This window comes from Chelonia mydas, chromosome 12 (assembly GCF_015237465.2).
Source record: "Chelonia mydas isolate rCheMyd1 chromosome 12, rCheMyd1.pri.v2, whole genome shotgun sequence".
NCBI classification, from domain to species: domain Eukaryota; kingdom Metazoa; phylum Chordata; order Testudines; family Cheloniidae; genus Chelonia; species Chelonia mydas.
Window position 1 is genome coordinate 27,236,218 of NC_051252.2, and position 27,084 is coordinate 27,263,301.

The window sequence follows — 27,084 nt, forward strand, 5'->3', positions numbered from 1 at the left end:
GGAAACCTCTACAACCCAAGAATAAAAATAAAATACTCTTCATGTCATATTACAGTATTTGCAGTGCTGGATACAGCTCTGTCAGATAGCCAGCTACATCTACCTAATTGCTCACTACGTTGTTATATCAGATCATTTACATGGAAAATGTACGTACTTTTATGTTCATTTTTCTATCTATAGAGTTGGGGTTTTTTGCAAAGAAGAAAATCTGTAGCTTACACATTTACTCACACTGCTTAGTTTTGTAAAAATAGTGCTTTTCTTACAGTCTATATTTACTAAAGATCTTACTTGAAGTTTAAAGTGTCATGGAGTCTTAATCTCATATTGTGCCTTATGTATGTTAGCATTTATGCTTCCGTATCTAAATTCTATGGTTTGCATTATAATTCCATGGTGAACTTTTACAAATATTTTTTTTAATCTTACATATACAATCTATAAACGTGTGACTTGAACTCTATCCTTATCTATCTTCCCCTTGAATTTTCTTTCAAGGTAGCCGCAGATCTTCGGTTTTGAAGAAATGTTTGCTGTGGCATCTACATACCAGAGATGGATGCCTTTACAAAAGTGTTACATGGACAAAGCCTATAGATGCAGATACAGGGTTGTTCTTACTCAGGCAAATTTCACCATTACATCCATTTCTAGGAATTTTGCCTGTGTAAAGAATGGCTCAGTAGTGTTCACCTAACCTTGTATAACAAAAGGATGGTTTTCCATTTGCTGCACTACATTAATAATTGGAAATTAGCTCTAATGGCTTTTTTCTTGCTGGTGACATTATGGGTGCTGCTACGGAAACACCTGCAATTGTCTTAGTTTCTTTTGCAGTTTCATGGGCACCTTCATTTCAGGTATGTCACTTAAGTGATTACATCTATCACTTAATTTTCCAGTGGAAGTAGAAAAGAGGATAAAGAGGGAAATTATAACTGGGCCTCCAAAGCACACTATTACAAGATCCAGTTTGTGATTTGCCACATTGCTTGCATGGGATACATGTTTGATTTTAATTCTACAATTAAGGTGTGAGTCACAAAGTTTGACACCATGTGGGTTAATTGCTAGGAGACATTTAACTTATTTGGCAGTCCACAGTTAGCAGCTGGCATCAGTATATCCTTTGGTTTCAAATTAACTTTGCATGTGTTCAAGCATGACATGCATGCAGATATCAGACACACGGCAGCAAATAATTTAAACTTATTAGTTCTGACTTGCAGAATAACCATGTCAGAGAGATGATGGATGACAACCAAATTGGCAATAGGCCAACAATGGATGAAAGTGATGAACAAAAAATTAGCTTTATCAGTCTTGTATTTCCCAACATTCTGGTGTACAGACAACTGCCATAGTTCCAGTATCTTCTTTAATACATTATAGTTCCAAAAATAGCTCAAGCCTCTGCTTGATCTACAGTAAGTTTTTGGCAAGTTGTTCAGGGACTTTTCTGGATTTGCAGGGTTACAGAGTCTCTAGGTCTCCAGCCTACCCTTTATCTGGTTCCTGTTCCTGCCCCAGCCTTGTTCCAGCCTGCTTCATCCCTGTCCATTCCCTTCTCCAACTTTGTTCCAGTCCTGTTACTGACGAGATCAAGCCCTGCACCCATTTCCTGACTCCCAGATCCTCAAACCTACTCCAGCCTATGGCCTTCATCTGCACTCCGACTACAGTCCTGGTTTGGCTTCTCTACAGACTCTGTCCTTGGTTCTTCTGCACAGCCCGTCCCCAGACCTTGTTTCAGTGCTGCACTCGGCCTGGTCCTGACTCTATGAATGGTTTTGACCCTTGGTGCCTGTTTGCGACCACAGATACAACCCCCCAGGCCTACCACCTGGAACCCAGAACCCAATTCACCAGACCCATTAAAATGGGCCTTTATGGCAGCCAAGGATGGCTGGGGCACCATGATGCTCCACCCACACTCCCTTTTCCCCACTATGTCTCCCATGGTACTGGCTGGGATGTTGTAGGAGCCACTTCTTGTCTCTCATGGGATCTTCCACTGGCTAGACTAACATCAGGGCCACTTTCTCCCAGAACCACATTGCAGAGCTGCCAGAACACATGGGAGAATGTGGAGCAGAATTGTGACATTGACAGAATATGTAGCAAGTATGCCCGATATATTTTATTAATTACATGAGCTATCAGTGCCCACACAGGTATCTGTAATTAAGATACTTTGCCAAAAATATTTACAGAAAACTATATTTACAGACAATATTGGCTCCTTTCAGTAATATCCAAAGGAATAGTTTATGGAAACAATAATAAATCAAAAAGGCTCAGATTACCACATAAAACTTCAGAGAGATGACAATCAGTAAAAACAGGTAAACGCCGCAAGTTGGAGTGCTACCCTGCAGTTTGGGTATGTTTTGTTTATGCTGAGCCATATTTGTAGATAATGATTTCCAGATGAGGACTTAGTCAAACCTTATCTAAACTAGTCAAACCTCATGTGCAAAATTGGTTTGAAACTTTCATAAGAGTTGGGTTGCTTAGAAGATTTCAGTTTTTTCTTTTTCTGTATGGGACAGAAACATCCTGCTGTAATTTAGCATTTAGACATACAGTTAATCAGAAGCAGAAAGTGCATGACTATGCAAAAAGCTATGGTTTGATTTTGGAGCAAGGGTTTGGGTTGGGTCTCTATCTGAATAAATTTGCCTATGCCTACTGTGACAAAGCTCTGTCCTTGGCTCCGTGGGTCCCACATTTCCTGGCAGATTTCACTAGCTTCAGAGGCTCACTGTGACCCTCCACATAGCCCTTCTCTCTCTAGAGGCAAGGGTCACAGCCTACTGAGCCATTTTCATTATAAATCAGCAAGGGAGGTGAGGAGAAGTTATCCTCCCTTGCACAGTCTCTGTGGTCTCCCAATCTCAGTGATTAATCATGGGGGCAAAGGGGCGAGCCTGGGCCCACCCTCGACTCCAGCCCAGGGACCCTAATAGTATCAGCTATGGTAGCTGACTTTTTAGAAACAGAACATGTACAATTCCCTGGGCTACTTCCTCACAGCATCCCCCACTTCCTCAAGATCCACTGCACCCTTACCTCAGGACCTCCTTCCTTGTGCCTGATATGGTGTGTACTGCTCAGTCTCTCCAACAGCACAACTTCCTCCTACAGCTCCTGACATGCACACCCACCTAACTGGGAGGCTTTTAACTGGTTTCAGCCAGTCCCTGATTGGCTTCAGGTGTCCCAATCAACCTAGCTGTCCTCCCTGCCTTCTGGAAAGATCTTAATTGGCCCCAGGTGTCTTACTCGACCTGGAACAGCTGCCATTTGCTTATTCCGGTAACAGGGATTTGTTTAGCCTGTGGCTAATATATCTGTCTCCTGTTACTTTACTATAGACATCTGGCCTTGCCCCATCACACTACCTGAACATTTAAAATAGATGTCTCTGAAAATCTGTTTGTTAGTATGTTTCAACACACTGTACATAACTTAACGATAAAATGTGGAGTGCATATGTTTAATTACTAATGCAGTGAACAAAATTCAGATATCCTGAATTTAACAATGAAAGTAAGAGTCAGGTATAGGCTATTATATTTTACATTGCAAGCACAATCCAAAATTCACTGAATACAGTAAAGCCATCTCCTTGTTTACCACACACAATGCCTCTGCAATGACTTGTTTATATGCATTGTAGATAAAGAACAAAGCGTGTACAGAACATAGATGATTTTCTTCATAGCATAAAATACAGATTTTATTAGAAAAGATTGTAGGTTTCAGATGCTGTGCTCCTAGTATTCTGATTGCTTAACATGCTCAAAAAGGCAATAATTCCCTAGTGGTAGGGTGATTGGCCCTAAATATCTGGATAGATAGCTAGATATGTTTTTGAATATATATGTAATTGACAGTTTTAGAGATACGAGGAAAGTGCTGGGCTCCTTTTTTCCTAATATATTTTTACAGATACTCTTACTGGATGAAAACCTCTTTAGGCCCTATCTGTCAAAATAGCATTTGAAAATCTTAAAAGTATAACAAAATAAAAATCAACACCATAAGATACATTTTAGAAAGTGTAACAACTAATAAATAAAGCCCAAATCCATACTCTCATGCACCGTACTAGATACAAAATAAAAGTTTCCACAATCTTTTTCGTTTTTAAGATTGGTTAGTGATCATGATGGTATTCCTCCAATAACAACCCACTATCCAAGAGATAGGCACTTCAAACACATACTGTTAAAGGCTGAAATTCACCTGTGTGGAGGGTCAGAACAAGAGCTATGACCCACTGAAGTTCAACTTAAGCTCTATTTAGTGTATCACAGAAAAGAAACTCAAAGAGGATCTAGCAGTTGCACGTAGAGTCCCAGTTCTACAAGGAGTGCCATGCCTGTGGAACCAATTGAAGTCAGTTGGTATCATAAAAGTCAATGGGGTTCTGTGTGGAAGCAGAGGTTGGCCCACATGGAGCTCCTGGCAGAATCAAGGTCTAAGCCTGTAAAACTCTGAGGCCTGTTGCAACAGTATTTCTGTTTTCAGAAAATTGTACTTCCTGTTCTTGGTTACATTGTAGTAGCATGCACAAGATAGGTCCCTGGAGTTTTCCCCCTAAGGTGCACTGGAAGCTACAGAAAAACACACTGAGAGAACACACTGTGCAGAATTACCCCTGAAGCAGGCGTAGATGCTGGATTCACTGCAGAATTCAGTTTTTGATGTAAATTCCTCAGGGCTTTCTATATTTTTCTAGAGTCTACTGAATATTTATGGAAAGCATGGACTCCTTTCATATCTGCACATGCATTGACCTCCTGTGGAAATACTAAACATTGTGTTTGCCCAGAATTTGTGTATGTTTTAAATGCATCCTAAATTCACCCATCCCAGAATCTCATATATCCATTGGCTTTAGAAATCAAATGAACAAAAAGCAGATGACAAAGAACAGCCAAAAAATAAATTAGCTCCGAGCCATATCCATAGTAGGTGAAAATCCACATAGTTCCATTGACTTCAGTGAAACTATGCAAGCTTATGATAGCAGAGGGTCTGGTCTTATATCGGCACAGTTTGTCCATCAAGGTTCATACATGTCACCATTACCAAGGTATGCGTGCACCAGAGACTATGGTATCTGAGTCAGACAGATCAAAGTAGGAAGCTTCAGGTACTAAATCCCCTTGTGAAAACAACTTAAAATTGAAAAAGATTTAAGGACATTAGTCTAGCTTTAATCTTGGTAATAGAATATTCACATTATAATTGAAGTGATCTACTTTAGCAAGCAAATTAAAATCTCAGAAGCAGCTGTCATTTTTAAAATGTATTGTAAGCACATTACAGGCTCTGCAGCTTTACTGTATGCACCTAACAGGTAACATTCTTCACCATTCCTCAAAGTAACACTCTGTATAGCCAGTGACTGAATTATTAAAGCAGTGGTCACCAACTGGTGGATCGCGATCGACTGCTTGATTGTGGAGTCTCTGACAGTGGATCTCAACCTCAGTCACTCGATCACAATAGGGTTGCCAACCCTTCTGCAGCAAAACTGGGAGATCAGCCACTAACAGTCCAGTGGCGCAGCAGGGCTAAGAACAGAGCCTGCCTTAGCCCCACTGCGTTGCTTTCTGGGAGCCACCTGAGGTAAGAACACCCACCTGGAGCCCACACCCTGAACCTCTCCCACACCCCAACCCACTGCCCCAGCCCGGCACCCCCTCCTGCAGCCCAACCCCTGGCCCCAGCCCTGAGCCCCCTCCCACACCCCATCCCGCACCCCAACCCCCTTCCAGAGCCCATACCCCAACCCCCTGCCCCAGCCCTGTACCCCTTCCTGCACCCCAACCCCTGGCCCCAGCCCTGAGCCCTCTCTCGCACCCCATCCTGCACCCCAACCCCCTCCCAGAACCCACACCTCAACCCACTGCCTGAGCCCTGAGCTCCCTCCTGGAGCCAGCACCCCGCACTCCCTCCTGCCCCATCCCTGAGCCCTCTCCTGCACAGCGCATGCAAATGTACAGGATTTCTATGTGGAGGATACTGTCCTACTGCTGATCCATATTCCATATATGCAAGGTGGGAGGCAAAATCAGGCTTTTTATTATTGATATATATATTGAGAGTAGAAGTGGGGTATTTTCAATGCTGTACTCCCTGCTATTTAATTTGCTCACTACAGTTGTTCACCACAGGCTGAGTTTGCTCACATTCAAAAAGCAGGGCAAGACACCGCTTCTTGGTCAAGAATTTGCTTGATGCTTTAGCTGTACTTAATTATTTATTATTGTTGCTTCAGATGATGCCAAAGCTGGGAATATTTATCCTGCCTGTTGTTGCCATGTAATGTTCGATGCCGTAAATCGTTACGCAGCAGCACTCCATTGAGGTGATGGCAACATAAAACAAACCAGTAAATAAACAATTACAAAGTGGGACGAACACCATGCTCTCATCAAAAACAAAACAAAGATAAAACCCAGTAACAGCCACAACCCTGTATTTTTAGTGATAGCAGGTGGACATGGTTTTATTTGCCATCTGAAAGTCAACATCTTTAGCAGCGCATTGCGTGCTAACACTACGCTGAGAAAATTGTTGAATTCTGACTTTAGAGAAGTATCCTGCTTACTGAGTCCCCACTACCATTTAGCTGCAGCAGCTATCCAAGAAGTGATTTGGCTCAGCTTTCTTAGCCTGAAATTTGACAAGAACAAAGCCTGAGGTAGTGGGACTGTAGCTTAAGTAGTACTGAAAGCAGCCTATCGTTTCAAATTAATCAACCACCACACACACACATGCACCCCCCCCCCACGCACACACACATTTAACACAATACAGACACAATTGGAAAAACACAATCATAGAAAGAAAACATTAATATAGGACTGCAGAAATTGCTAAACACTTATAGGGTAGAGCTAGGGATGAGAAAATGTTTGATATTAGAACTAAAACATGCTGACACCAAACTCTCTCATGCTCTTCTACAGTCAGTTTTGAGTACTCTGTACAAAATGTCTCTTTGGACTTGTCTTTCATGTGCTCTTATTACTAACAATAGAATAATGGCATTGTCTTTGACACTGCCTAATCTGTACAATGATAATTTGAATGCATTTATTTCCTCCCTATTGTCTTAGGTGACAGGTGACAGCCCCCCACTCCTGACATACAGTGTCATATCGAAAGGCATATAATACAGCATTACATATTCATTCATCCTAATAACGATGAATTTTAGAGGATGATAATTCTGTTCGCTTGCTTTTGCGTTTGTCAGAGATCCCCAATTTTCTACACTAGATTGCAGATCTTGAGTTAACACCTGCCATATTATTCATTTCAAAACTGGAGAGGACCTGGAAGCATTCAATCTTTAGACATCCTGGTTGACAACAAGGGCATAGCCTGCATACAAATGAGGCCTTCACCACCTAATCAAGCCTGATTTGTGTGTCTCTAAAATTGGTTGTCAACACAGCTGTAGAATTAATTTTTAACAACTCGATTTAACTGACAGAGAGGTTTGCCTGTGAAGGCGAAGCAAATTCTATATATTGCATTTATTTATTTTTTTAAAAAGGTAATCACACAGTTACTCTGCATGTAGCATGCCATCCCTTATGAGAAGTAAATCCTCTGGTATTCTCTTTTGTTTTTTAAGAATTTCTATAAGGTTCTCCCAGATTGATCTAATGATACTGCTAATCAGCTCTGAACATGGATCACTCAATAATTGCCCTGTTCTCTTCATTCCCTCTGAAGCATCTGGCACTGGTCACTGTTTGAAAACAGGATGCTGGGATAGATGGACAATTAGTCTGACTCAATATGGCCATTCTTATGTGTTTATCCTTTCCGTGCCATAACTATGTTATTAGACACATTGGGCCATGTTATACCATTGTTGGGAAGTTCTGATTAAAGATTAATGGTACTATATGACCCTCTGAATTTACAGTTTTCATCAGAATAAGGCTGTTGCTAAAGGGAGAGGATTCAACCAAACAAGAGAATTCTGGGTCTCAACATACCATTGCAATGGGTGGTGGAAGGTGCAAATTGGAATTAGGCTCCTCAGGTAGAACTTGAACCCTTGGAATTTCAGATTAGTGGAATCTTTAGTGAAGTTGTCCATATGAGGTACGGTAATCTCCTGCAATATATGGGACAAACCTTGCTGAATGAATTGAAACCTTATTCAATAAAATTTAAGTATCTTAGAAGTTCATTGTATTAAAATTTAAAATGTATATTAGGGCTGTCAATTAATCACAGTTAACTCACGCGATTAACCTAAAAAAATTAATCGTGATTAAAAAAAATTAATCACGATTAATCGCAGTTTTAATCACACTGTTACACAATAGAATACTAATTGAAATGTATTGAATATTTTGGATGTTTTTCTACATTTTCATATATATTGTATTCTGTGTTGTAATTGAAATCAAAGTGTATCTTATTTTTTATTACAAATATTTGCACTGTAAAAATGATAAACAAAAAAAATAGTATTTTTCAATTCACTTCATACAACTACTGTAGTGCAATCTCTTTCTTGTGAAAGTGCAACTTACAAATGTAGATTTTTTTTTGTTACATAACTGCACTCAAAAACAAAACAATGTAAAACTTGAGTGCCTACTAGTCCACTTAGTCCTACCTTTTATTCAGCCAATCGCTAAGACAAAAAAGTTTGTTTACATTTATAGGAGATAATGCTGCCCTCTTCTTATTTACAATGTCACCAGAAAGTGAGAACAGGCATTTGAGTGGCACTTTTGTAGCTGACATTGCAAGGTATTTATGTGCCAGATATGCTAAATATTCGTATGCCCCTTCATCCTTTGGCCACCATTCCAGAGGACATGCTTACATGCTGATGACGCTTGTTAAAAAATTAAATGTGTTAATTAAATTTGTGACTGAACTCCTCGGGGGAGAGTGCTCTGTTTTACCTGCATTCCACCATATATTTCATGTTATAGCAATCTCAGTTGATGACCCAGCACAGGTTATTCATTTTAAGAACAGATTTGACAATACACAAAGAAGGTACCAGTGTGAGATTTTTAAAGATAGCTACAGCACTCGACCCAAGGTTTAAAAATCTGAAGTGCCTTCCAAAATCTGAGAGGGACGAGGTGTGGAGCATGCTTTCAGAAGTCTTAAAAGGGCAACAATCCAAAGCGGAAACTACAGAACCCAAACGACCAAAAAAGAAAAATCAACCTTCTGCTGGTGGCATCTGACTCAGATAATGGAAATGAACATGTGTTGGTCCGCTCTGCTTTGGATTGTTATCGAGCAGAACCTGTCATCAGCATGGACGTATGTCCCCTGCAAGGGTGGTTGAAGCACGAAGGGACATATGAATCTTTAGCGTACCTGGCACATAAATATCTTGGAAGACATCTACAACAGTGTCATGTGAACACCTGTTCTCACTTTCAGATGACATTTTAAACAAGAAGCAGGCAGCATTATCTCCTGTAAATGTAAACAAACTTGTTTGTCTGAGCAATTGGCTGAACAAGAAGTAGGACTGGGTGGACTTATAGGCTCTAAAGTTTTACATTCTTTTATTGTTGAATGCAGTTTTTTTGTACATAATTCTACATTTGTAAGTTCAACTTTCATGATGAAGAGATTTCACTACAGTACTTGTATTAGGTGAATTGAAAAATACTATTTCTTTTGTTTTTTTTACAGGGCAAATACTTGTAATCAAAAATAAATATAAAGTGAGCACTTAACACTTTGCATTCTGTGTTGTAATTGAAATAATATATTTGAAAATGCAGAAATCATCCAAAAGTATTTAAATAAATGGTATTCTATTATTGTTTAACTGTGCGATTAATCGCACTATTAATTTTTTTAATCGCTGACAGCCCTAATGTATATGTATTATTCTGGGATTGTATGTAACATCTCTCAGGGGAGACATGACTAATGTAAATACTGGGAAGTTTTATGAGTCTTTGAAACAATATGAACTTTTAAAATTAAGGGGGTTTCCCAGGAAATCTCTAGGGCAAGAACTCAGATTTTGCAAGACCTCAGCTCTTTGGAGCTTTGCCATGAGAAGGGGACTCTTGTCTGCTGATCACCTGTTACATGAGGACAGATCAAAGACCCAAATCGTACAAAAGGAGTTTAAGATTTATGGGGGTGTTTGCTCCAAACCAGAGCAATTACGAACTTGTAACTACAAAAGAACCACTTGGTGCGGTTTGAAGAATGGTTCCCCTGCCAGAGCCCTTGTTGGAGTGGGGGTGATCTCTGCTTAGCTTATTAGCATGTGTGTGGATTCTCCTATTCTTTTAATATGTTTTCTCTGTAATGCTTTCACCTTAAGAATAAATGTGCTCACTTAGAAAGAGCTGCGTGGTAACTTAGCTGTGGGCAGGGATGCTGTTTGTAGCCTTTGAGGAGAAGGCAAATCAGGCCTGCTTAGGTGAATTCACTTGCTGGGGAATTCACAGTGTAGACAGGGAACTGTGAAGCCTGGAAAAACCCCAGTCCGGAGGAAGAGAGATGTGTCTCTGCCAAAGAGAGTTTATGACTTGGGAGTTGGAAGCCCAGGAACTGGTGCTCTTGGTGGACCATGAAGGGGAATACTGGTGTCATTGCCCTAAACTGTGAAAGTCAGTTCTATAATTAGCTTTCTTTGTCTAAGTAGTACAAATAAAACATTTTTTCACTCAAGGTTGTATTATGTGCTCAGGGTTTCCAAATGTAAACTCTCTGTTAAAATATTGGGGTGGGGGGGATCAGTCAGAATTAGAGCTAAAATTATGACATCTGCTTTTGTACCATACAGATAATAAAAAGTCACATGTAGGAAATCAGCTTGCAGAATAAAAATGAATATATATATTTAGTCAATGGGTGAATAGACAGAAGGAAAGATACAGTAACTAATGGCACAGTGCCACAAACTTAATTAAAATGCAAATGGTGCTGCAGAACGCCAGGGAATATTTGGCTTACTGTAAGAAAACTAACCTTGAGAATTCAATTTTCTTTGTCCAAGAAACACCATCACTAATCTAATAGGGTAGTTCATGTGTAATTAGTGATCAATCAGGCAAATTTCCAAATTAATTAAGTAAAATTAGTGAATGTTTAAAGGGACCATTAAAATTTACAGATATATGCTGTTAATTTAGGCTTTGAATACAGGGACCCTTTCATGTGTGTTATTACTGAAAATGAGCAAATGTATGTCTCTAACTAATTTCCCCTTTAGAGATCATAACACGTCATATGAATGGTTTTTATTTATATACATTTATTCTGCTATTTAGGAATGGGGAAAACCTTAAATTCTAACTAGAGACATAATCTGGATTTTTAGAAGTAGTTCACACAAAAAATAATAGTTCACACAAAAAATAAAATATGTGCAGAAGAAATTAAATCAATTTGCTACCTTGAAAATTGATTAGGTTACTTTATATCTTGTGAGATGGAAAACTATACACATATTGGCTAATCCACCTCCTTGGTTAGGTCAAGTGATCCTTCCAGTGTGATTTTTCTGTCATGGCTGCCTCTCCTCAAGACTAACTCATTTTCTTCCAAGTCTTTTTTCTACTTCCAGTGTTCTTTTCCTTTCTGCTCTAATGTGAGAACCAGGAACATTGTCACCACAATGAGATAGCTAGAGATAGCCCTAAATATAGGTGTAACATACATATTCTCTGATTTTTATGTGTATATAATTCTTCACTCCTTGATCTTTGAGCACTTTGAAGCTGATAGTACATACATATCCAAAATAGTAAAACAAAGGGCTATGACTGTAACTTCAGGCCTAGCCCTGAACAAGGGTTGGTGCATAAATTGCCTCACCCAGGCTGATGCAGAGACTCCTTGGAGGCAAAATTCCTACCCTGCTTCCTCTTTGCTACAGGGTTGGGTGGGGTGGGGTGTTAATTTGCTGCTAATCCTATAAATTTACTAATCATTATTTATTACTTTCGGTTCCTGTGTAGCCAGGCAGAACAGAAAGAAATAGCAACCCACACACATAATTTCTATCTACTAATGGAATTTATGTATGTGCATGTCAATAGAAGAGCATAGAGGACTCACCCTAAGGCCCCGGATCATGCAAACAATGAAGTATGTGCATAACTTTAACTACGATTTGTCTCATTGGCTTCAGCAGGACTATTGATGTGAGTGAAGTTTCAGATGTGCTTAAGTGATACAGAATTGAAGCTTTTGTTATGGAAGTCGATAGTATTTGTATGACAAAAACAGGTAATGCTTATACTCCTATCAATCTGTCATCAAAAACGTAATTATCTTCTACCTGTTCTATTTATTTTTATCTATTTATTTATTATTCTATTTATCTGTCTTGGTTTACTTGACTCACTCCCAAATTTGTAAGACCAAGTATATTTTATTCTAATTATACTTCATATACATAGCCATCAAATTAAGCCTTCAAAAATATAGGTATACTATGTATAAGCTGTTTTACAATTATGACCCCCCCCCCCCAAATAGTACAAAAAAATCACAAAGAAAGGTAAAAATTGCTTGAGGATGCCAAATGCTCACTCTCTCTGCAGGTGAAATTAGATGTTACCTAGGGAGTTATTTTGCTATTGAAAATTTTGTTCCACCAGTATTTTTTTTTTAAACTTCTGGCTTAAAAGTACAATTTTTAAAATATGTTTGGACTATTAATTAATAAAACCCCAAATTATATTTTTAAAAGAACTGTAAGTCTTATAAATATAGAGTGTAGTTTGATTGTGTTTAACAATAATAACTTCTATCCTCAGTGAAGCAGTTAAGGAATAACTAAACGTTTTGGATGTGTTTTTTCTTTGTAATTTTAACCCAATGGGAATTTTATGTAACTGCTCATCTAAGAATGAAGAAGAAGAACAAAGAAAGGTCAGTCAGAACTCTTATCAACAGTAGTATATATTTATATAAAATACTTTCCTAAAAATAGTTTTAAAGGAAAACTAACTAAGCAGTAGCTCTATACCAGTGGTTCCCAAACTTGTTCCACCGCTTGTGCAGGGAAAGCCTCTGCTGGGCCGGGCCAGTTTGTTTACCTGCTGCGTCCGCAGGTTTGGCCAATCGCGGCTCCCAGTGGCCGCAGTTTGCTGCTCCAGGCCAATGGGAGCTGCTGGAAGCGGTGCGGGCTGAGGGACATACTGGCCGCCGCTTCCCGCAGCTCCCATTGGCCTGGAGTAGCGAACCGCGGCCACTGGGAACCGCGATCGGCCAAACCTGCAGACGCAGCAGGTAAACAAACTGGTCCGGCCCAGCAGAGGCTTTCCCTGCACAAGCGGCGGAACAATTTTGGGAACCACTGCTCTATACTATAATTACATATATGGTTTAAAGATAAATATTGAAAGCAATAGAAAAATAGTATGTTATCAATGGACCTGATCCCGCAAGTTTATACATCTGCTTAATTTTACAGACACCATTAATCCCATTGAATCAAGAGTATTAATTTGTATAAAGTTAAACTCATACCAAAGTGTTTGCAGGACTGAAGGCGATATCTCTAGGCCTGCCATTTCATGCTGTGGTCTTGCTATATGTTTCAAATGTAACTGAGTGAGGATGGGTTAATACATATTCAGTATTCCCATTGCCAAGTATACAAAACTCAAGAGTCAAGGCATCCCAAAATACCTAGATTAGCTCAGAAATCATGAGATTTCAAATATTAATAAGTTTGGGGTTCTTTTTATTTGTCTTTTGGGTTTTAAGCTACAAAGGTACACATTTTAAAACTTTTTGATGAAATCATGAGAAACATATTTCTTTTATAATGAAAGCTGAGATTGTCTCATATTCAAATGAATTCAGGAGCTGGGGCTTTAGGAAAATACACTTTGTATATGAAAAAATTACTTAGTATCATGAGTTTTGTGATTCTATCATGAGAGTTGGCCACTCTGATTATTATTGACTATTTGTATTACAGTAACTCTTGGGACACCAATCAAAGAGCAGGGCCTCACTGTGCTAGGCATTTTATAGATAAATAAAAAACACAGTCCGTGTTCCAGAGAGCTGATAGACAAGCTGTCAGACTGCAACAGACAAACAGGGAGTGAGTAGTTTGGGAATCAGAGATAACCAAGTGAACAGAGTTTAGCAGAAGTCACTTTCTGATTCAATAAGTGCTACATTACCAATATCCAGCCCTCATTTTGTTTTAATTGTCAAAAGAACTGTTTAAACATGAAGGGATAGATTCTGATTGACCTTTGTGCAGGTGAGAGAAGGCCAAAGGAGTCTGTATCCCTTTTCACATTTCACACAAAAGTCAATGACAATCAAAGTCACTGAGTTGGAAAGGAGGGCAGGAATTAGATTCTGTATATGCCCCATGGGATGCAGACCAACCAACTCAAAGACCCGACAAACTTGGAGGATGAAATCCTTGACCCGTAGAAATAAATGGGAAATTTGTCATTGACTTCAGTGGAGTGCTGACCATTTGGACAGGGTTGTTTTATTTTTTTTGGTGATAGCTGGGGACCCACCGTAAGCTAAGCAGTCTTCCCTTCTATTTCTGATATATGAAATGTATGTATCATATTTGTAATGGGTAACACAATGTAATGACATATATAACCTACAGTACTCAAAAACTGTTGTGAAAAGCAGGTTGACATGTTTAATAACCATAAGAGACAGGGGGTTTCAGTTTTCTTTTAAGGCCTCTAACAACTCAGTGGAGAGATTACATATGTCTTGCATTAAATTTGTGCATTTTAGGAAGACCTTTAGTTACAGGGAGAGTTACACTTTTAGACAAGTATGTGCAGTGGAACCTGCATAGGGATTGATACAAAGCTCACTGAATTCAACGGGAATCTTTAAGTGATTTTAATGAGCTTTAAATATGGCTTCTAGGGCCTAAAGCAGGGCCACTGAAGTCAACTGAAATATCCCATGGACTTCAAAGGGCATTAGATCAGGCCTTTGGAGAACATATATTATGAAACTTAGTTTCTAGTGGAACTAGAAAAAAGTTCTAATTTTTTTCAGTGCCCTACAATGTGTAAACTGCAGTTCCTGTCACAGTGATTTACTTGGTGGGATTAAAAATAGAAAATTAAAGGGTTTTACTGTACCCTATCTTTTTGCTGGGAATGATCCTGCTTAACTTCTCAGATCAGGCATACAGTGGTCTAGTTAATTATACTGTAATTTGTTAATACTTAAGTAGGTTCTATAGTACAAGCGTTCATGCATGATCTTTGTGCTGTGTGATTCTCTGTATGGCAGTGGTTGCTGTGAGTGTCACACATGTTTTTCTATATATATAACTGCTTACACTTCTTGGGGTGTGGTACTGGTTTAAAAGTGACATTCTAATACTGCTTATTGATACTGGATTCAAATAGAAATGGGACAATCAAATGCATGTGGCCCAAACCTGTATATGCTGGAATGTGCTAATTTACAAAAGCGGTCATTGCTGACATAGCGTAAAAATAGTGATCCTCTACCTGACGGAGCCATGACTGAGTGGAGTCACAAGAGCCACCAAGCGGCAGAGTGACTTCATGGCTGTCCATTGTGGTGATTAGGTCATGCCATTACACCTTCAAAAGCAACATATCAACATGTGTTGATGCAGTGTTATGAAGCAAGCATTGGCGTGTCAAATCCTCAGTCAATAAAGCTACACCAGCTTATAGTGATTGAGGCTCTGGCCCCAAGAAATTATGCTAAGACTGTTTTGTGTCTCTCTCTGAGACGCCATTTGACACTATCTTCATCCATTTTTGTGCTTTTGAGAGGAAATGTTGGGTTCACTCTCTTTTTCTGCCCTACTTCAGCCATTGGTTGCTTACAGGGAAAGAAGATGGCCTTAAGATGTAAACTCCACTACAATGGTGCCTGGATGCTTTGTAATCAGACACCATACTGGTGGGCACAGAATACATACTCTGAGGAATAAAAAAGATTAGATTGAATGTGGTGCTTCAAAGACACACTGGTGGCTGAGGATCACTGCATTATAGCCTCTGAAAATATTTGTCACTCAGCCGATGCCATGATGTGAAGTTTTCTAGAGGTGGTGCAGAATGAAGTGATATCAAAGATTATCAGATGGTTAGACCATACACAGATAACATGGGGGATTGGAAGATTTTGTTTATTTATTTATGTTACTTTGGCTCATTTTTAGACCATAGTATGTTCATGCCTCATTATTTGGGATAAGTTTGGATAATATTATATTATTATCCCAAATTCAAGCAAACATTCAGTGTGCTCTTTCCTTTAACAATTACAACATTTTTCTTCATTACTTTTTTTCATATAGTTTCACCAAGAATCACTTCAGCTCATCACACAGAGGATTTTGCAGCACTGAGGCCATCGTTAGTATTTTTAACTCAAACCTAATTTGGAGTGCTCCTCTCTCTGCCAGACACAAACTGACCAGCTATAAGAGTAAGGGGCTTCAACACATCTAAAAAGACAGACATCTGCCATCTTACCCCACTGAAAGTACATTTTTTGGAAGAGACTGGAGCCCAGTGTGTGGGAAGAGAAATCTGCTATAAATGAGCAGTTGGTTACATTACCGGGCAGCTCATTCCTATATCATCCAGCATTTTCACAGTTGGAAGAGATTTGTTAACAATGCCACTTTGTTTGGCTATTTAATATTTTATTTAGTTTTGCTCTCTCTGTTTTATGGTTAGCTGTATTGTATTTTAATTGCTTGTTCAGCATGCTGAACATCTCAGTGGGAGTATATCGGGAGATTTATAACATTTTAAATAATTAATAATAATTAATAGACTACTTTAAATCAAGCTTCTTACAACTTTCTCCATATCGTCTGTATATGGCAAAGCTTTCACAAGCTATTTCATCTTTTACAAGGTTTCTTTTCTCTGAATATAATATAGACTACTTGAAAAGCTTTTGTTTTGTAACGTGCTGTCCCCTGCACTCCAAAAAAAGGAACACATACATTGGAGAGGTTTTATACTATATTTAATTTGTAATGAAACTGATGCAAGGAAAAAAATGATGTGCTATAATTTGATAGGGCCAAGTTTTCTCATCCTCAGTCTAGCAAAACACCCATTGACATCAATTGGAGCTATGAAGGTTTAGTGCCTCTGAAAGTCAGGTCATTTTCATTTTGGTGCCTGAATATGGATGTAGGAGGTTAGCCTTTGGCATGCATGTTTGAAACTATTGGCTATAATTACAGAACCTGATCGTAAGTCACAGAAGTCAATGGGGATCTTTTGATTAACTTGATGGTCTTTTGATTAGACCTGTAGAGAGAAACCATAGTTTAAGGCACAAGAAGATGACAGCATTAAGGTAGAACTTTAAATATTTTCCTGACTAATGAATGCTTAATTTCTCATCCTTATAGTTTCAAGTCTCTAAAGGTAGCACATAGAGCCATGACCTTGGTTTCAAAATATTACAGTAGAAAAAGACTCAGCAAGATCCTGAAAATGTAGATATACATACACTCAGAGTGGGAGGCATTTGTAAGGCTGTTAATATGGAGTAGTTGAGAACTCATAAACTAGGAACAGAAGATAGTATTCATAAAGAATTCTGGCTTATTTTAATTGTTAAATGATATAGCTATAACATCACAGCAATCATATTACTGTAATTTGTCCCTGAGAGTGAGATACACAAGTAGCAGCAGCATCTACTAAAACATGTTCACCTCCAATTAGTTTGATCAGCAGCTATAATTTTCCAGTCATCTGTGTCAATATCTTTAGAGCATTACTTCTCCCGCCTTGTGTCTGAACAAGTAAGAGATGCAGTGTTTGCAAACGAGAGAAAAAAAACAACAAACCTGCTACAATCATGGTTATCTGAAAGGGTTACCAACAGTTGATTGAGAACAGACCCATGAGAAGTAGTAACCACAAAAGGCACACTGTACACACAGGAATAAACCATTCAGGTGATTAAATCTGTACCTCAGCAATAATATTCAACACACCTGCTCCACTGGCACATCACATGTGTTTGATCTGTGGTGAATCAGTCACAAATCAGCTGATATAGCAAAGAATGGGCTCGTACACCATCAGCCACCTTTTGAGTTATTAAGAAACTTCCGTGAACATGATTATTAAACATTTTAAAATGAAAAAGCGTTGTTAGACATAACAATGACATTCTGAAGTGCTGTTGTGTATGGGACACATAAGAGATTCTAAGTGTGCCAGAGCCAAAAAATGCAAATCTAATTGAATGCCTAATTTGTGTATGCAGTTACAATGTTTCTGGTCACAAATCAGGTAGGTGACCATGCAAATACCCAAATGGACGTCCAGCTGTGATTTGCATGCCCAAATATCCCATTTACATGTGCAGCTCTGGATACTAATTAGACACATGAGCACACACTTATTTTAGAATGTGAAGGGTGAATGTCACAACTTTTGAAAAATCTAGCCCTAAAGATCCGAGGTCATTTTTTGTAAGACTGTGGTATTAACTCAGGTAATTACATTCTGCCCTTCCTATATACTCTCTGTAGTTTTGGCTGGATATGACATTCTTCACTTTCTGAGTTAGGTCTTGAGTCAGCTCTTAACTTAAAACGTGTTCAGTTTTAAGGACATGAGAGGTCCCACTGAAGTCAGTGCAATATAAAGTTGTGCATGCTGGATTGGACCCTTAAACTATTATACCAACTCCAGAGGTAGCTGCATTTTTGAGTTGAATGAAGTGATCCTTTATCTCACATGCCTGCTTTGTGACTTTATTCATTTATGTGTTTCTAAAATGTTTTGAGATACTCAGTCAAGACATTGATTATAAGTGTGGAGTTGTATTATGTTTTATTTAAGATGGGTGAAAAAAGGCTGTGTAGGTTTTGTGAGGGAAGCAAGGGGAAGGGAATGATTTTAAATGACAGCTTTCTGCAGGCAGAGAAAACTAAATGAATATATTTTGCTAAAAATCACACTCATAACCACAGTAGATCCTCTCTCTGTCCAATAAGACCTTCAGTTCTTTTAAAACATGTCCATACTGGCTGGAATCTATAAGAAGGCAAATTATTTGCTAGTATCTTAACTTCTATGTGACTTGCAGCTAAGGTACCTTTGCTGCTGCAGAGTGTTATTTGCTTTTCTGCTACAAAGTTTCTCTTTCATTTAGATTTATTTATAATTATCTACAATATGTTTCTTTGATGTTTCAACTAGCTGGCTATTTTTTTTTTCCTTTTGGTAAAATTACCAGTTGCAGGTCTCCTAATATTTTATGAAACCTTCATAGTCTTTCTTACTTTTTTTTTTACTATTTATTGTTCCTCATATTTCTGGAAGCCTGAAGACAAGTATGCTAGAGACCGAAAGACATCATTATTCCATGTATCAGGGTTTCTCTTTTGTCTTCCTTTTCCTCATCATTCATTAATGACATACAGAGAGTTGTCTTTTATATTTCTTTATTCTTCATATTTTATGATACATAGAGCTGTTTTACAGACCCATCAAAGTCTTCAGTATTCCACACTTACCTGTGTCTGCATTAAAAGATCTTTGTCATTTATTAATATTTAAATAAGCCTTTTTGCATCTTGAAACATTCTTCATTCCAGTTATCTCTGTCTCACACCTCACAGATTTTTTTCTGTTAGATTCCATAGCAAAATGCAAAGGATGTAGATCATCATATCTCCATTGAATTCAGAGGTACATACTGCAGTGTAGACTAAATGGAATAATGCTGATTTATACCAACTGAGGATGTGGCTTGATTATTCTAAAGTTATCTAGCTCATCAAAATCAAAACTCATAAAGGGTTTCCTTTTTATATCTTATGTACTGTGATGTTCATTTACAGCCATTTATATGATAGCCTCCTTTCTAGCCTTTTAATAGGTGGTAATACCCTTATTTCTGGTTCTACCATAAAAGCTGTTGCAACCAAAATCTTCTTATATTCTGATTGAAATATGATTCACAGATTCAAAACATTCCTTCTATTTCTATCACTTTTGTGTATTTTCATATATCTAGAATATAACATTTATATTGCACATTAAAACTGAGGGAAAATAGTACAGATATGAGGCTTATGCATTCTACCAGTTAGGAATGCCAGTGACACTGAATAAATAAATAAGCCCACTTGCAAAAATAAAAGCCTGAATTGAAGCCATTATGAAAACTCATCATGAACTACTGTATTTCATTTTCTTATTCCTCTTTGTTTTCGGACACATGAGCAAATCACATTTTGAAATGTTTATCTCTTAGAAGAACTATATCACCCACATCCACTATTATTTTTGAAGACCTGTGATTCTTTCCATCATCATTAACTGAACAATGCTTGTCTTCTGTACATTAGTCTAAATAAATAAATACATCTTAAAACTCCAGTATCTATAATCCGGCTGTATTCTCTTTCAAGTTATCTAGTAGTCCTGTTTCCATAATGGTGATTAAGAAAATTGTCTCTCACCTCCCCCCCATTTCTACTTCACATTTCTCATTTGACACATCTTTCACACAAGCAAGTATCAGCACTGTCAACATCTATATAGCATTCTAATCAGAGACATAGTTTATGTATTGTAAATGCTACTAAACAAGAATTAAGATATCCAACATAAACAGTTTGCAATCTAAATACATGTGACCAAATTATCTGCTGATCCAGGCCTCATTCACTTCTCTCAGCAGAAACCACAGGTGTGGAAACTTTTCCTTTGGTGGAGGCACAGTGTACAAGCCACTTAGGAAACTTTTCATCCGGTACATTTCTTAAAGTGGGTAAAGAAAACCAAGGAATGCACAGTGAGAGTGAACCCAAGAAATGAACTGATTTTAAGATTGTTGCCCTGTAAAAAGAAGCCCTGAGAGAGCCCCTAGATGGGGGCTCAAGGCCACCAAAAGCTACAATGCAATTATGTAACAACGGTAGGATGATTTTATATGGCAAACTTTATGAAGGAAGCCCATTTTCAGAAGTCAGTTGAAGGAAAGGGAGCCAGCTTGATAAGATGCACATTAGGTAAAAGGCTGTTAAAGCATATGGGAGCCATGAAATCAGCTGTATATTAGGAAGTGAAAGAGGAAAAGGGAAAATATTGTGCACTTCTGATTAACATCTAGGGATGCGACCAAGAAGAACTGTTTAAACTACCAACCAGGGAGCCTTTTTGTATATGTAACCTTTAGCTAGGGATATAGTATCCACACCACTACAAAAGTCCATTGATGGGTGTTGACACGTTTTCCATATCCCTGAAAATACCATATCTCAAAAAGCATTCCATATCTTTAGGTTTTTAATGGAGGAAATGTGGACTTGTTCCCCCTGTATATTTTACTTATTGTACCATGTTTCTTATTATTCTTGGATACTGATCACCAGCATACGTGTTGGAACTGCGGGTGCTGGGGGTGCGGCTGCACCCCCTGGTTTGAAGTGGTTTCCATCAAATACAGGGTTTACAGTTTGGTTCAATGGCTCTCAGCATCCCCCTATACAAATTGTTCCAGCGCCACTGATCATCAGTAGTGTGGTGGGCTTTTTTTGTTTTTGTTTTTAAGAACAAAGGAGTAGCACTCTACTAGCTTCACGGAAGTCAATGTGAGTTTTGCCATTGACTTCAGTGGGACGAGGGTTTTGCCCAACATTTCTATTTTTAGACTGAATGTTCTGACAGCCTCAATGAGGAGGGGAGTATCTGTTTCAAACTATTAGAATTTTAATGGTTTTATTGGAAATGGGGTAATCCATACAAGTTATGAGAATAAAGCCCTTTTACCACTATCAAACCTTTAGAAGTTGTGCTTGTGGTTATGGAAGTAGTTCATAGCAGCTATTGAGAAACTAATACCTATCACCCAGTTTAAATTGATCAAGTAAAGCAACACTGAGAAAAAACTCAGAGTCATGATAGCTTCCTGCATTTCTGGTTGAGGTTTAACATAACTGGAAAAAGAAAAAAAAAACAAGCATCTGAAGTTATGGAAAGAGGTGAATTAACTGTTTGAACACTGACACCTTCGTATGACAGTCAGCTGGAGGCTTAGGAAGATAGATATTTAGACTGCAGTCTCCAAAAGATTAGAAAAGATAAACAATGTAGAAAGGCAGGAGAATAAGTCTATATTTTCGGTGTGAGCCATATTTGGTGTTGTGCTTTACAGGATCTGGTCCAGACCCAAATTAATCAAATGGAAGCTTGTCCATTAACTTCAGCATACTTTGGATCAGGCCCACAACTCTGCAAAAGCTTAAAAAAATACACCAAATATGTAAGTTTACAATGTCATTATTATCAGGACTTAAGATGAGTGTATCTGTGGTTCTGATCACACATCCTCTGTGTCTCTTACAAAAAAAGAAACTATTGTTTTTTTTAAGTTGATAGATCTAGTAACTACGGCAGATTGTGAAGCACTAGAAATTGGAAGTTATCTAACTAGAGAAGGAAGCAAAGAAAAAAGTAAAGAGAAAAGAGGAAAGAAAAAAAGGGTAAAGTGATACAGAGAAGCATGGTACCAGTGAGAGATGAGTTGTCTTAATACATGGGAAAGAAAGATAAAAGCAAAGATCTACAAAATGTTGGTGAATGTTCAGTGAGTAAAGAATTGGATTCACTTCACTTTGTGCATTTTTGTTCACTTTTTCATAAATATTCTAGAGAACAAGCTCACTGTACCTGTTTATATCACAGTAGCACCCTCATTGTTCAAACAAGGAGTGCCCCCACCTTGTGCTAACACCTTGCTCCGTGAGTAGTCCCATTGGGACTTTTTGCGGAGTAAGGTGCTACTCCACATGCGTAAGGATAGAAGACCTCTGGTCTATAGTAAGAGCTAGTTTCTTAGCCCAAAGAGCTTCCAATCTAAGGGCTAAGATTCTGATACCCTTACTGACACTGAATACTACCTTATTCCATGGGTAGTCCAAATGAAGTCAGAGGACAGAGATGTGTTAGAACCGATGTAGCGCATGACAGAGATCCTGTGATAGAGCAAGGAATTGAACACATATCTAAATCTCAGTCCATTGCCTTAAGCATAAGACCGTCCTTCCTGGCAGAAATGTTCATAGAAACAGTAAATTTTTAGTGAATTTGATAAACTATTTGCAGAAAAGAACATTTTGAACTGAAACGTGAGTACTGAGGTTAAAATCTATACTCTAAGGATTATGCTCAGGAATCAGTCAGGAAACAGAAGCACACCCAATGTCCTATTTGTTCAGATCACATCCAACTAAAACAACTCAAATGTCTATTTCCTACTAAATTGTTTACTAACAATCTATGGACCGAGAGTCACTCATCCATATTATTTATCAAATAATTTCAACTAACAGATATATTTGAGAAAACTATAAAATGCTTGTGGACAACTAACCAACATAAAAGACTAATTTTGTTGACTAAATTATTCACCATTGACAAGACTGTGTCTTTAAGCAAAAACCCTGAGTGAGGGGTGGAAGGAGCTCCACCATGGGAGGAATTGTGACTCTTTCACTTCTTCCTTGGTCTGGAAGAGTAATTTGCCTCCAGCCTATACCAGCCCGTGTCAGGATGCAAGAGAGACTCCTATCCCCTTGCATGGGTGCATTGTTTGTTCAGTTCTGCTGTCAAAAAAAAGAAAAACCAATAATTATATACTTGTGAGATTTAATATGCTAATGGGCAGTGCATCAAACTCTTTTGTCAGACTACACCATTAAAGTGTTGTCATTTTTATTAGTTTATCATTCTCAACTTAGCTGCTGCTCTTACATAGAGCCTTTCACTTGGTGTTACTAACATGCAAAGAGAGTAACAGCCAGCTATCTAATCACAATGCAAAAACCAAGAAAAAAGTCAAAGTTCTGGAGCAAGCCCTCATACTTCATACAAAACAAAAGGCATTATAATTCCAATACTTCATTCCTTTGACAAACATTATACCAAAGACAGAAAATGCCCAGAAATTAATCCATCATTCTGACACAGTTTTTAATGAGAGGGAAATGCAAAAAAAAAAAAAAAAGATCCATTATCATTGCTATTCAAAACCTGTAATATCACGGACCAGCTTCAACTGCTCGCTAAATAATGTCTTAAATATAGCTTTCATGCCTGTAAGATTGCCACTCATTAAACTTTTAAAAAACATATATTACCATTTATTTTGTCCAGATTATTTATAAATGAGATATGCATGGATTTATTTTATTTTATTTCATTTCATTTTAAAGCATGAACAAGACAAATTTCTCTTTAACTGTTTTTGAAATGTTCTTCATTTGACTAAAATACAAGGTAACAGTGTCCCCCAGTGGCCAAAGGGATTTATAGGAGATACATTCACTTTATAGAAGTCAGCTTCTATAACAGTCAATACATTGGGAGCTATAGATTCAGGGTATTGCATAAACCGTCAACTTTATTCGCACCTAAAGCTATTCCATAAACAAACAAGTTCCAAGCACAGAGGTCTGCAGACTACAGCATGGACATACAACTTTTGTCTGAGGTTATTTAGGCAAAATGGCCTAGTGTCCAGCACCCTGGACTGGGATTCAGGAGACCTCTGTTCTAATCCTGCCTTTGCCATTGGCTTCCTGAGTGACCTGGGCAAGTCACTTTACCTATGTGTCTTGGTTTCCCTATCTGTAAAATGGGGATAATGATATCTACTTTGAGATTTACTGATAAGAGCTAGGTATAATTGTTATTTAAAATCAGGTAGTGAAAACAAGAGCCCTTGCCATCCATATATCAGTTTCTTAGTACAGCATTCACTGCTACTGGAGGATAGGTCCATCAAAGGCTTTAAATCAAGTTATTCAGAGATGCAACCTCATGCTCTGGGTGTCCCTAAGCCTCTGACTCCCAGACGCTGGGACTGGATCATTATTGCCCTGTTCTGTTCACTGGCCATTGTCAGAAGACAGGATACTGGGCTAGAGGGCCCATGGGTCTGGACCAGTATGACCATTCTTATGTTATTTCTTTTCTTTTTTGTGAGACTGGAAATTAACATTTTGAAGTGATCAGCATGAGTGCATTAAGCACTCATCTCAGCCACTACTTAAATGCAAATCATTTGAAATGTTGAGATGATTCAAGAGCAAAATATCTTTAAACGTTTGGCACAAATTTAGTGCTTGTGAATTTGAGGAGCTAAAGGCAGAGACTTGAGCCAGGTACAGTGTAAGTAGGCACTGTGACAACCTTCCATGCATCTCTTTCTGGCTTACATAATTAAGGCACATTAGCAATTATTCTTCTGAGTGTAGATTGTCAGTAATATGGATGTTTTCCTACTTCTGACAAATGGATATTAAAACCACGGTTCCCACATGCAACCTAAGAGCCTGAAAAATAGTGTACTCAACTTGTATGCTAGCTAATAGCACAAGCCATTGGGGATATAATATGAGTTAGCTGGATTCCTTTTTGGAACTTCTTAAAGAACTGAATGTTACATCTGTAGCTACTACACTTTCTGAGCTGGGACTTTTTTGTGTGTGTGGAAAGCCCATCTTTTATGGGGGTTTCCTTGACATTATGAAACCAAATAGGTCATAAACCTGATATCCCTTGGGGTCTTTCTCCATTGACTTTCGTTAACAACTATCCTTCCTGCAAAATAATTGTAGCATTGATCTTAATGATTTTCTGGCTGAGGAAAAACAAAGTTTACACAATTATGTCACCACTGATTATAACGATATATTTGGATTTCAACAGGAAACACTAGCTATAACTAGCTATAACTAGTTCAAGTTCCTTGGATTCTCAAGCAGAAAAAGATGGTCTTGTGATCAAGGTGTTGGGCTCAGCAAAACTTGCCAGGTTTGTCACAGACTGCCTGTGTGCCCTTAGGCAAGTCACTTAGGTTATTTCTACATAGCCTTTGGTGAACAGACTTGGGTTAATGGGGCTTGTGCTACCGCAATCTGTATTAACAGTGCTTTGAAGTTGCAGCTTGGGCTATAGCTTGGGGCTCTGAAGCCAAGGAAGTCCCAGCTGCAACTTCAAAGCATGCAATTTTTCGAGTCCTAGCATAAGCCCCTGTAGGCTGGGAGGCTCACTGCTCCATGCTGTGTAGATATACACTATGTGCCAGACTTTTAAAGGTATGTAGGGGTTTAGTGGAATTTTCAAATGGCCCACACTTAGGTGCTTTTAAAAAAGCCCACCTAAATGCCTTTAAAAATCTGCCCCTTAATCATTCTGTGCCTCAGTTCCCATCTGCAAAATGGGGATAATACTTCCGTGTCTGCCTTATTTATTTAGATTGCAAACTTCTTGAGGAAGGTTTCAGAGTAACAGCCATGTTAGTCTGTATTCGCAAAAAGAAAAGGAGTACTTGTGGCACCTTAGAGACTAACCAATTTATTTGAGCATAAGCTTTCGTGAGCTACAGCTCCCTTCATCGATGGTTAGTCTCTAAGGTGCCACAAGTACTCCTTTTATTTTTTCTTGAAGAAGGGCCTTTCTCCCTCTGTGTGCATGTACAGCATCTAGTACAGTGGAACCCAAAGGTGCTGCAAATAATAAATTATAAACATTTTGTTGTGCTTGCTTTATTACTTTGATTCCACCACTGCCATCCATTATAGAGAACATAGACAAGGTTTCACTGGGGCTGTAGGATAGTTTTGTGATTTACACACACAAAAAAGTCTATGAATTGCATCCTCTCCCTTTTGCAATGCAACCAATTTAAAATGTAGAAATGATGTATTGCATTGCTTTTGCATCTTACAATACAGTCAAAATAAACTATTTATAAATTAGTTTTCGTGATAAAAACTGAATTCTGTTAAACAATATAAAGCTAATATAGCAAAGAAAATAATAATTTTATTAAAAAAGATAATTGAAGTGGGTGAAGCAAAGACTGGAACTATGGTTTTGTATTTAAATATATATCTGAACTACATAAGTTTTTGTTCTTTAGAGAGAAAAATCTATTTTTGATTGTAAAATGTCATTATATAAGAGGACACAGGACTCAGCAGTGAACAGAGAAGAAATGTACTGTTGTTTCTCTTTAACCCAAGCACCTAGTCAA